The 11926-nt window shown below is 32.8% G+C and overlaps 1 non-coding gene across 1 annotated transcript; it reads left to right on the top strand.

Moving 5' to 3' along the window:
* The first annotated feature begins 509 nt into the window (after window positions 1-509).
* Window positions 510-616, top strand: LOC112024891 (small nucleolar RNA R71). The gene has a single exon (XR_002884189.1). It is a non-coding gene; the product is annotated as a small nucleolar RNA R71 (small nucleolar RNA).
* The last annotated feature ends 11310 nt before the right edge of the window (window positions 617-11926 follow it).

Here is an 11926-nt window from a genome sequence, read left to right as displayed (position 1 = left end):
CCACATTATCGTCCCTCCAACTAAAATTCAGGTGATTCCTCCACCCTGAATAGGGGGACGAGTATGATTTTTTCACCATGTTCATAGCATTTGCTTGATCATGCAACACCTCTTTAAAAGTTGTAATTGTAGAGCATTCATTGGTAAGGTGTTCCATGGTTTCACAAATTCTACAAACCTCATAAATTTTAGGCACAGTATTGATTCCATTGACCTTCCTTAATTCCATGGCTTCAAGCTTCCTAGTTAGACTAGACACCCTAGCACTAAGGTCATCATCTTCCCTAAGTTGGTACTTATCACCCCTAGAGGGGTTGGTGAATGCCCTAGACCTATCTGAGGTATCAATGGTATCCCAAGATTGGGCATTCTCAGCTAAGAGATCAAAATAATCAAAAGCCTCATTAGGATCTTTATTCAAAAACTCTCCATTGCACATCATCTCTACAAATTGGCGCATCTTTGGAGTTAAACTTTCATAGAAAAAACTAATTATACGCCAAGTTTCATAGCCATGATGTGGACAAATACTAAGCAAATCTTTAAATCTTTCCTAACATTGATAAAATGTCTCATTATCTTTTTGTGAAAAATTCATTATTTGTCTTTTAAGGGCATTAGTCCTATGAATTGGAAAAAATTTCTTTAAAAACTCAGTTTGCATCTCTTGCCAAGTATCAATTGACCTAGGTCTCAAAGAATTAAGCCAAGTTTTTGCCCTATCTTTAAGAGAAAAAGGAAACAACTTCAACCTAATGGTCTCTTCATTAGGTGATTGGTCATAGAAGGTAGAACATACTCAAATTCCTTAAAGTGTAGGTAAGGATTTTTAGAATCTAAGGGTCCGTTTGGATACAACTGATTGTTGCTGAAAACACTATAGCAAAATGATTTTTAAATGTATGAATAGTGCCCATTTTAAATATTTTTTAATACGTGAACAGTGCATGAACAATGCACGCGTTGTTCATGCACAGTACTTTTTGTCCCTCAAAAGTCAATAACTCCGGCGTAAAAAAAAAAAAAAAAAAAAAAAAATCATGAACAATGCATGCGTTGTTCATGCACAGTACTTTTTGTCCCTCAAAAGTCAATAACTCTGGCGTAAAAAAAAAAAAAAAAAAAAAAAAATCCTCAGGGAACAAAATGCAACGCAACATTGAGCTATATCCAAACCCTCACTAAGCCATGAAATTTAGGAAGTAATGAAATCATGCTAGGCTTAAAATTAAAATTATTTGCATTAGTTGGAAAAATGATGCATGATGGTGCACTACTCCTAGTAGGTTGCAAATAATCCCTGAGAGTTCTAATGGGTCGGTGGGCATGAAAGCTTTCATTATTTAAATTATTCTCATCACCATGATTACTCTCTAAGTCCGCCATGATATCAAGTGTGTGAGAATGTGTGAAAGAATCAGATAAATTTCCAAACAAATTATTAGACTCAATTCTAACCAAGTGATTATCACTATCACTACACCAAACATGCATGCAATAGTAAAGCAAGAAAGAAAAAGAAAAAGAAAACAAAACAAAGACCTTTAACAATAAAAAGAAGTAAAAATAAAAGAAAAACTCTAAAAGAAAACTAAACTACTTAAAAAGAAAAAAGTTGGAGAGATATTACCAAATATGTGAAGAAATTTGACGCCGAAATCCTCTCCAAATGAAGTGGAACGCTTCTCTAATTGCCTAATCCCCAACAACAGTGCCAAAAACTTGCTGCGACTTAAATAATGCTCCTAAGTTCAGGATTGTCGCCAAGTAATAACTCGGTAAGTCCGAGGTCAAATCCACAGGAAAAAGGGAATTGATTAGCAAACCACAAGAGAATAAAACTAAAATAATAAAGTTTAATTGAAGAGATTTTTGATGGTTTAGTAAAGGTAATTTAAATTGAGAGAAAATAACAATATATTAAGGCGCTAAGATTTAGGGATTCACACACAACACATCTATTGTTAGTCTTAACAACATTTATTTTATAACTCAACTAAAATTTATATGAAGGATGATCTTAGTTAGATGATTTAACAATAAAAACTCAAGAATTAATTGTCTAAGGTAGTTTCATGAAACTAATTGATTTTAGGCAAAACAAAACAAGTGAATTAGTTCGTAGGGAATACTAAGCATTTAACATGCCCAGAGTCTACGACAAATCAAAGAATTATACAGAACTAAACACTTTCCTAGATGATTAAATCGATCAAAAACATAATAACTTAAGCATTAGAACCATAAAATAATTGTTAAGAACATACTAATAAACTGTTGGGTTTCACCCTTTACCTTAGCAAGTCTTCTAACAAGCTATAACACAAAAAAAAAACTCTAAAAATTGTAAAGAAACTCTAAGAAAACCTAAATTATGTTCTACAACAGCTCTCCTCTGAATTTTGCCCTAAAGAGCCTTTAAATTGGTCAAGGAATCCTATTACAAGTTGAATTCCCGTTTGGAGATTTCCAGGTTTTTAGGCTTCAATTAACCAATTTTTTTGGCCCATTATCTTTGGAATTCGGACTTTTGGTAAACCACAAAGTTGTAGCCCTTTAAGTTAGCTTTCTAGCGAAACTTGAATCATCTCAATTGAATATCTGAGCCGAATGTTATGCTCCAAATAGTCAAATACTAATTGGTGTGCAAGTTGGAATTCTAATCCGAATTGGACTTGGATTTGTTGCAAATTTCCTTTGATTCCTTACTCCAATTGGACTTGAATTTAATTGGTTTGGCCTTCTTTGACTTCATCATGGCCTTTGTAAAATTAAAGTCCATTAGATTTCTTCTTTGCACAAATCCACTTATTTAATTTCATCATCCTACAAAAAACAAATTCACGTGTTAAAATTCAATTAAGCACAAAATTTATTATTCAACATTATTCCAAACCAACTATAAAATGCATGAATTAACTCAAAATAAGTATGATAATGCCTTCTAATAATGATATAAATATGCAAAATTAATCTATTATTACTAAACTATAAAAGAAAACCTAGAGGTCGTGTTAAATACTTTTTGAAAGCCATACATTGTGCATCTAGGGTTAAGGTATTCCAAGCCCTCTCAAAGCATCAACCGGAAATCAAGATTGAAGAAATTGAAGATTAGTGATCAAGAAGTTGTTGGAACAAGAGCTTCAAGTAGTTACTTGAAGTCGTGATCAAGAAGTTTATGTGTAAAAGATATATATGACATATATTTAAGATTCCATAGTTTTGGAGCTGTGTTGAGTAAAGATAGTAAATTCTACATTTAGTAGCAATTTAAAATATGATTATTCCGCGTTGGTAAAACTTCAATTCTATATAGTGATATGTTTTCCTTTGGGTTGGTGGAGATGCCCACCGCAGTGGTTTTTCCTTTTGGAATAGTTTTCTATCGGTTATCATCGCCTCACCATATTGTGTATTATGTTGTTTCGGCTGTTATTTGTTTTACACAACATTAGTGTTTATATAATTAATTAAAGTGATAATTGCACTAATAAATAAACTTAGCTTAATGATTCGTTAATTGGTAAAACTGGGATCTAAACTGCCTAACAAGGCGAACAAAAATTTTTTTTGATAGCATATGGTTTGGGTGAATCTGAGTCATCTGAGATGATTGATGTGGTTCCGTTCATCCTACATATTGTGAATAGATTGAATTGTAAAATCTTATCTATATATCCATTAAAAAAAAGAAGAAGCAGAAAATAAAGAAGTGTAAACTGCTATCTATAAGTCAAAAAGTGTCATGCAATATGCGCATGTATACACTACTTCTCTCACGTATGTAAGGTGATCAGACACATGGATCCTACATGAAAACATGATACTAGCTAGGCATTGCTCTGTATTGGTAGTATACCAATTAGATGATACCCACAACTTTTCTGGGTGTATTTTCCATTAAAATCCCATGAAATTGAACAAGTCTCTGTTACATTACATACGACCCTTCCAATCAAGCTGCAAAGGCAACTGGTAGATAACTCTCTCCCACACTCTGCCCATGAAGAAGTTTGATCTTTAATGTTTTGAATTTTATTTATTTATTGATATTCAACTTGAATCATACATCAATAACCTTCAAAAACCTTTATGAAAAAAATAATAAAATCTTAAATATTGTACCTAATTAGGTTTTTATGTAAAATTTAATCATGTCACTTCTTTGACTAATGTAACACAAAATGTATTATTTTTCTGCAAACACAAAAAAATAAAAATAAAAATGAAATTCAACTGTGAAGAAATATGAAAGGTCTTCTCAAATGGCTTATTGCATGGAACAAACAAGCAAGGAGTACTATAATATAATAAGATAGTCTCATTTAGTAATTAACATCCATTAGTAAAGAGTGTGAAATTATTATCAATGTGCTACACCTGCACCACCCAGTCCCATTCCATAAGATTCCTGCAATCACAAATTAATGGCATCATATTAGTAGGGTAGCTCACAGTTGTATTTGTCAGCCACGTTAGGACCACGTTAGAGTCAAGTTCAAGCCAGATAAACTTAAAGCCCAGTTGCCATGCCATTGCTAAGCCCTGTCGGACAGCAGCCAATTCAGCCATATTATTTGTTGCGATACCCAAATGAATTACTGTTTATTCTTTACTTGACATTTGGAGTTCCCTAGCTATCTTTTATTAATTTACTTTAACCTCACAAAGTTCTCTCACAAAACAAAACCAAAAAAAAACCCTTTAGCCTCATAAGAGCATTAACATCTGGGGATGCCAAAAAAACCTAATTTGCATCCTTAAACATTATTTTATCTATTTTATCAACCTATTTTACAACTCACCCTACATTCCAGTTTTTATTTTTACATACAACCCAATAAAATAATATAAACTACCTAATAAAATAATATAAAGTACTATTCTCTCTCTTTTTCCTCCCACTCACTTTTTCTCTTCACACACAACCACAAGATTAAAATAATAATTTTTTTTTTTTTTTACAACTTATGAATAGTAAGGTTGCATATATGCAAACTTACTATTCACAAGTAGCAAATTTTTTTTAAGTTTACAAACTCAGATAGAGTGAGTTTTTGGTGGCTTGGATTATAAAATAGCAACTAAGAGGTGTTTACAACCCCATTGCTAGTGCTTTGGTGAGGCAAATCTGAAATTTCTCGGTACAAAAGTGAGGAATACGCTAGCAAAGTATCCTTTCCTTGGCATTTGAAACATTTTCCTACTTTATTTGTTGTCTAGAACTTACTTTCTCCAATTTGCAGAGTAAGTTGCTTTGTAAAAATGTATAATATAATTTGCTTAGAAAAAGGATCAACTAATAATTTTCCTATGCAGGTGACCTTTAGCCCCGAGAAAAAGGGAAAAAATCAGTCAAAATCGATATATTTAGAGTCATAAAACAAAATTAATTAAAAAAAAAAAAACATAACAATTTATGCACTTTTGAATTCATGAAATAAAAATGCACTCTCTCTGTTTCAAGTGAAATGCAAAGGATTTTATTCCATTCCAAATAAACTTGAGATATTACAGTTGTTTTTGGCATTGGCTTAGAAAGCCATTTTATTTACAATTTATCTTATTTTTGCTACCATTCACCTTATTTTTCTTACTATTTATGGTTCCTATTGCACTTGTTAGTACTTTTAATGGGTTCTATTGTACTATTTCAGCTACCTTTTGAATTTATTTACAGTACTTTCAGTAAAACATTTTAAGTTTCAGCTAAATAAGTTGTTCAAATAGAGTTGTTCAAACAGACATACATTAATATATCAATTTTTGAAGAAACCAATTTTACACAATAATAATTATTAAAAGAGAGAGAGAGAGAGAGAGAGAGAGAGAGAGAGAGAGAGAGAAATAAAGAAAGAAAGAAGAAATTATACTCTTGGTTCGATATATATTATGCACCCAAAGCTGCCTCCAATATGATGTGGTCCTTTTTATTCGTATGAATAAAATTCTCATTCATCAAAATGAAGGAATGTTGAAACTTGAAATTATAGTTATAGCTTGATAAACCGTGAACAAATGTAAGTCTTGTTAGTGTGATTAGAGTCTATTTCAAAGTCAAGACTGTAGCTCAATACTTCTTAGAGTCTATTTCATAATCTCAATTCGCCTTACAGATTCAGTTGAAACTTCAATTTTTCTTAAGTGAAGACCTTCAACTTGCAATTTTGAATTCCAGCTTCATACATCTTCTACCCAACACAAGACTAACTCCCACAACATTTTACAAGTACAATGTCCGAACTAAATAATCAAAATTCAATCAATTTATCATGGAAATGAAAGATGTCCTGACACTTCATATGTGTTTAGGGTCAGACACATTGATCATTGATGCTACATGAAAACAAGATACTAGACATTGCTCTGTATTGATACTTGGTAGTATGCCAATTAGCTGATAATAGCAGCTTTCTGGGTGTCTTTTCCATTAAAATTCCATGAAATTGAACTAGTCCGTTACATATGTCGACCCTTCCAATGAAGCTGCAAAGGCAACTGTTAGATTATCCTCTCCCACACTTTGCCTATGCGTGAGTCACTAGCAGAAGTTTGATCTTTAATGTTTTGTATTTTATTTATTTATAGGGATTCAACTTGCATCATACATTAATAACCTTAATGAAAAAAGAGAAAGAAAAAGAAAATAATACTGAAGTACAATTTTCTCAAGTACTGACTCTGCCAGGGGCGGAGCCAGGGGGGGTCGAGAGGGGGCACTTGCCCCCCCTGGCCCCACCCAAAAAAACTGTTAATATTTACTTAACTTACCTTGATGCATTTGAGGTAAAAAAAATAGAACTATTACTAATGAAAAGTTATAAAATGGTAAACAAACAATCAGCTGCTTGTATGAGATAATTGGGAGCATAGCCCACTTTTGCCCTCTTAAAATATAAGCCCATCCTATATTAACATAATCCAATTCTATTATTAAATAAAAAAATTAAAAAAAAAATAACCAAACAAACAAACAGATACCTTGATGCGTGTCTAACTTATAACCCCATATTGTTTGATTTTTCTACTCTCTTTCTTTGGTAACTTTTTAAGTACATTTCTTGTATTGTAGTATAAATAAATGGTTAATAAATAGGATGGCTTTTCAAAAATAAGTTTGCATGTTAAGCTAAAATAAATAGACCTATAACATATAGCTGTACAAAAATATTGATCTCAAATATTGTATGTATATGTTCGCTTGCATGTGTATAAATGTCCTTGTCAAATGTAATTTTTGCCCCCTCTCAAGTTAGATTCTAGCTCCGCCACTGCTCTACCTAATTAGGTTTTTTAGTTTAATTTAATCATGCGACTTCTTTGGCCAATGTAAAACAAAATGTGTTTTTCTCCAAAGACAAATAAATTCGACTATGAAGAAATTAACATGAAAGATCTTCTTAAATGGCACGCATTGAACAAACAACCAAGAAGTACTATAATATAAGAAGAAATTTATTCTCATTTAGTAACATCCATTAGTTAAGTACAGAATTTAAAAAAGATATAGAAATATAGAATTGAAATTCAAATTAACTACCAGTAGAGAACAACCAATCCCTCTCAAAACTACTTTTGTTCGATTTGATCAAATAGTCTTCATCCACACTTCATGCTCGTCGCAAGGGCAGAGTGTGATCCCAGGGCATTTGACTTTCTCCAAGTATTCCAATTTTGGAAAAGACTCCTGCAGTTTTATCCAAGTCGTCTTCAATTCATTCAAGTACTTCAAACGTAAAGTCTTGACCTCGGACTATTTGCTTTTGCTCAGAGTTGTGAGGTTTCCTCCTCTTATATAGAGTTTCTCTAGGTGTGGCAAAGATTCAGGTGTCAGCCCCGTCGCTGTAGACTTGGGGAAACACTGAAGATCCAGCTTCTCTAGTTTCTGTGCCAAGTGAGTTAATTTAGTATAGAAAAGGAGGAGTCCAATATAAATAAACCTCGGTAATATATGTTTGTGTGTGTAAACCCTAGCTTAGAGAAAATTTGATTAGAATCAAAATTAGATTTTGCCTTTGTTAACTTTTCATACAAATTAAATTGTTTAGATTTCTGTTTTTTTGTTTTTTTTTGTTTTTTTGTTTTGAACTAATGAGTGTATTTTTCACACTGTTTCTATTTAGATATTTTGTATGTGAAGATCTTGAACGTACCAAACTATATTGAGCTAAATGATTCCATGCACCTATCCTCATTCAATTTAGATGATACTATTGAACCAAATTTAAAAAAAAAAAAAAAAATTTGTGTTATATTTAGTAGAATTTTATAAACAGTGATAGTGAATGATATTGTATATGTAGTGTTCGATAGTGATTTTCAAAATTATATACATAACAACAGTGTAATAAAAAACTTGGCATAACAAATATCATTAAAATTGTAAGGAAAAATCATTTTAGTACCCCCAAATGTCTTGTTCGAACTAATGTCCTATATATTTAACAATCCAAACTAACATCAATAGCATCATTACAATTCATCATTTCTGTGTGTAAGCACGAGTTACATTAGTAGTAAATAACATCTGATTGGTATGAAATTTGACATGTGTGTTAAGAATATAGAGAATATAAAATTTAGTAGTTAGATTTTCAAAATATATAGTAATGTTAATCTTTTTGTAAGAGTTTTGACCTTAGACTACAACTAAGTTTCTAGCAAAACACTTTCTTCAAAAAAAAAAAAAAAAAAAAATTGTGGCAAAACTTTTTCCATAAAAGAAAAAAAAAAAAAAATCGAAAACCATTAAGAGAGGGAGACCAAGAGTGTGTGTTTTAATTTCAAAATTGAACTTTTTAAATTTTCCTTTAAAAAAAAAATGAAGACAAGAAATATTCCAAACTTCCAAGCGTAGAAACCTCAGCATCCTCTCTTTTGACTAAAAAGACCTTAACATGGCTATATTGCTATATCCCTACTACTCCTCTGCAAAACAAACACCGCTTTATGAAAGAGTTTTGTTGTCATCACTTTTTAGAGTATTTGGGGGAAGTGGGATTCCTTCACCTAGCACTACAAATAACGCGAGCTTTAGCTGCATTTTTTTAAGCGACGTTTACAAAAACACGGCTACACCAGCCGTGTTTACCAAACGCAGCCCAAAGATCAGCTCTATAGCTGCATTTTTTAATGTTTGAGTTGCGTTTTTGTGGGTTGGGCTTAGGCTGCGTTTTAAAAAACGCGGCTATAAACCATTTGATTTTTTTTTTTTTTTTTTAAATATTTCCTAAAGCTGCATTTAAAAAACACGGCCATAGACATACCTTGAGCTGTGTTTTCAATAAATGTGGCTACAACTGTATACCTAAGCGGCGCTTTATATAAACGCGGCTTAAAGCATGTCTATAGCTATGTTTGTTTAAACGCGGCTACAGGTTTGGTATAAATTAAACCAAAAAAAAAAAAACCCCTAAACTACTCTTTGATCTCTAACACGATCTCTCACCTTCTCTCTCCCTGTCTCCCTTTGACTCCTAAACCCTCACCTTCAACCCACCCCTCTCTACCACCAATCCTCCTCACCGGCACACGAGCACTCTTCTTCGTCTTTGTTCACCTTCTCTCTCACTCTCTCCCTTTGACTCCCAGTTGGTTGATGTGAAAAAGAGTCAGAATAGAGAAGCGAAAGGAAGGAAAGCATTATTTTATTATTTGTGTGTTAATTTTAAGGTTCTAGTTACTTTTTTTTTTTGTTTTTTGTTATTATTGTTATTATTATTATTATTATTATTATTATTATTAGCTTTCTTTTGGTGTGTGAAATGCTTTGTTTGGTTAACGAGAAAGTGTGGGAAAAGAGAAGGGAATGGGGTTTTAGAGTTTTTAATGAAAGTTAGCAGTGATGGAAGTATCACAGTCCTCTGTCGGGGTCTGTACACACGCCAAACCCTAGCCCTTCAAAATTCTAACTCTAACTCTTATTTACAGCTTTGTAGCCATCGCCTCCAAAAGCTGCAAACAAACGTTGTTGCGAATGGTACCCACTACCACCATGACTATAAGTGCCACAAGAAATCTAACGCCACCACCGCCGCCACCTCCACTACCACCGCTAACAACAACAACAGTAAAGAGCCTCATATCCAGAATCACGATGAGATTGTGGGTGTGGGTGAGGAGGACACTAATCAACAAGAAGACAACCTTATTAATAAAACTGATTTTGGGGTTCAAGAAGCTTCTTTCGAAGAAAATGTTTTGGACTTTGAAGCTAGAGAGAGGTGGGTCTTTTTTTCTTCTTCTTCTTTGCTCTTTTTATTTAAATCTCTGTTGTTTGCTGAGGAAACAAGCAAAAAATCTGTCAAATTGGATTATTGAATCATAGGGTTTCTTTTTTCTCTTTCTTTTTTATATTATAAAATTGGGGTTATTCACAGGGGAGGGAATTTCTAGATTATGTTCGTTTTATGTTTATGTTTAATGACAGAGAGAGATGGGGTTTTCTTTCTCTTCTTTGTTTTTGGTTTTTTTTTTTTTTTCCCAATGTCTATTATTTTTTGAGAAAACGAGGGAAAATCTAGGAAAATTGATTTTGAATCATAGGGTTTTTGTGTTTTTATTTTTATTTCATTGGGGTTAAGAGAAAGGGAGGAGGGACTTTCTGCATTTAGTTCATTTTCCTGGGTTTGGAAGCAATAATTTTGGGTTTTTTCTTTTCTTTTTTTACTAAGTTGTTTGGTGGTGTAAAAAATGGTGGGGAATTAAGTTGTGTTGATCTATTTGTCAGTTTTCTAATAGTAGATGTTGTAACCGTGTCCTGATAGCTAATTTCTAGAGAAAATTCAAGGAATCACACTGTTTATTTATGTAAGATGGTAGGTTCTAAAGACTTAGGAACTAATGTATTTAGAATTTTAATGTGTAATGTTGGCAAACCATGATCAAAACAATTGTTAGACTTGTTTAAACTTGCTCAAAGTATGTGCGTTGTATGTAAAGTTGGAATCGAGTGGCTGCAGAAGTATTAGTGACTTTCAGCCTGGCTCGATCGATCCAAGCTTAGACTCGATCGATCAAATCTCAGGCAGAATGTTTTTTCTGCAGATTTTTCCAACTCAGCCCTAGCTCATTTAAAACGTTTAGGGTTTTATGTTTTTCCCTAGGTATATAAGGCAAACACTAGCCACGTTTTAGAGGTTGCTCATATTGCTATTTGTGTGAATCTCTTGTGAGATCTGAGAAAAGCTTTCCTTCACACAAGCTTAGGATTATCAAAAAGGAGATTTCATTGAGAGCTTAATGATCATTCAATTGCTACCATAAGAGCTTAAAGATACACAAGTAAGAGTGCTTGTACTTACTGGAGAATCCAAGAAAGGAGATCGTGGTCTCAAAGCTTGCACGTGTTCGTGTCAGTAAGTTTTCTATTGGTGGGTAGTAATAGAATGTTAGTGGTCTAAGTTCTATTGTACAAACTTCGATTCTTTGTATAGTGGATTCAAGTTTACTTTGAGGATAGCTAGGTTAAATCCTCCCCAGGTTTTTTATCGGTTTGGTTTTCTTGGGTGATCATATCTTTGTGTTTTTTATATTACCGTTGCTATGCATGATATGATTATTTGATTGTGATAACCTAGATCTGGAATTTGGACTAAGTAATAACTTGGCTTATTAACAAGGTTAATCAAGTTGTGTTTTAAGGGTTCTAAAAACAAACATAAGAGATTGGCAATTGTATGATAATGGTTACGCTGATAAGACTAGTTACTTTATATGTTTACCTGGGCTGACAACATGCCAAATTATTAAATAGTCGGTCGCATCTTATATGCCTTATTTGGTAATTTAGCATTTAATGGTATGTTTGTACTTATAAAGTGGAAACCAATGTGCAAGTGGAGAATTATCATCAATATGGTAATGTACATAGAATTAATCGGGGAATATTATCCTTTTGTTGGTTAGGTTAGTTGCACATCAT

The sequence above is a fragment of the Quercus suber genome, unplaced genomic scaffold (genome assembly GCF_002906115.3).
Source record: "Quercus suber isolate HL8 unplaced genomic scaffold, Cork oak 2.0 scaffold_464, whole genome shotgun sequence".
Taxonomy (NCBI): Eukaryota; Viridiplantae; Streptophyta; class Magnoliopsida; order Fagales; family Fagaceae; genus Quercus; species Quercus suber.
This window is presented reverse-complemented; position numbering and strand designations above follow the sequence as displayed.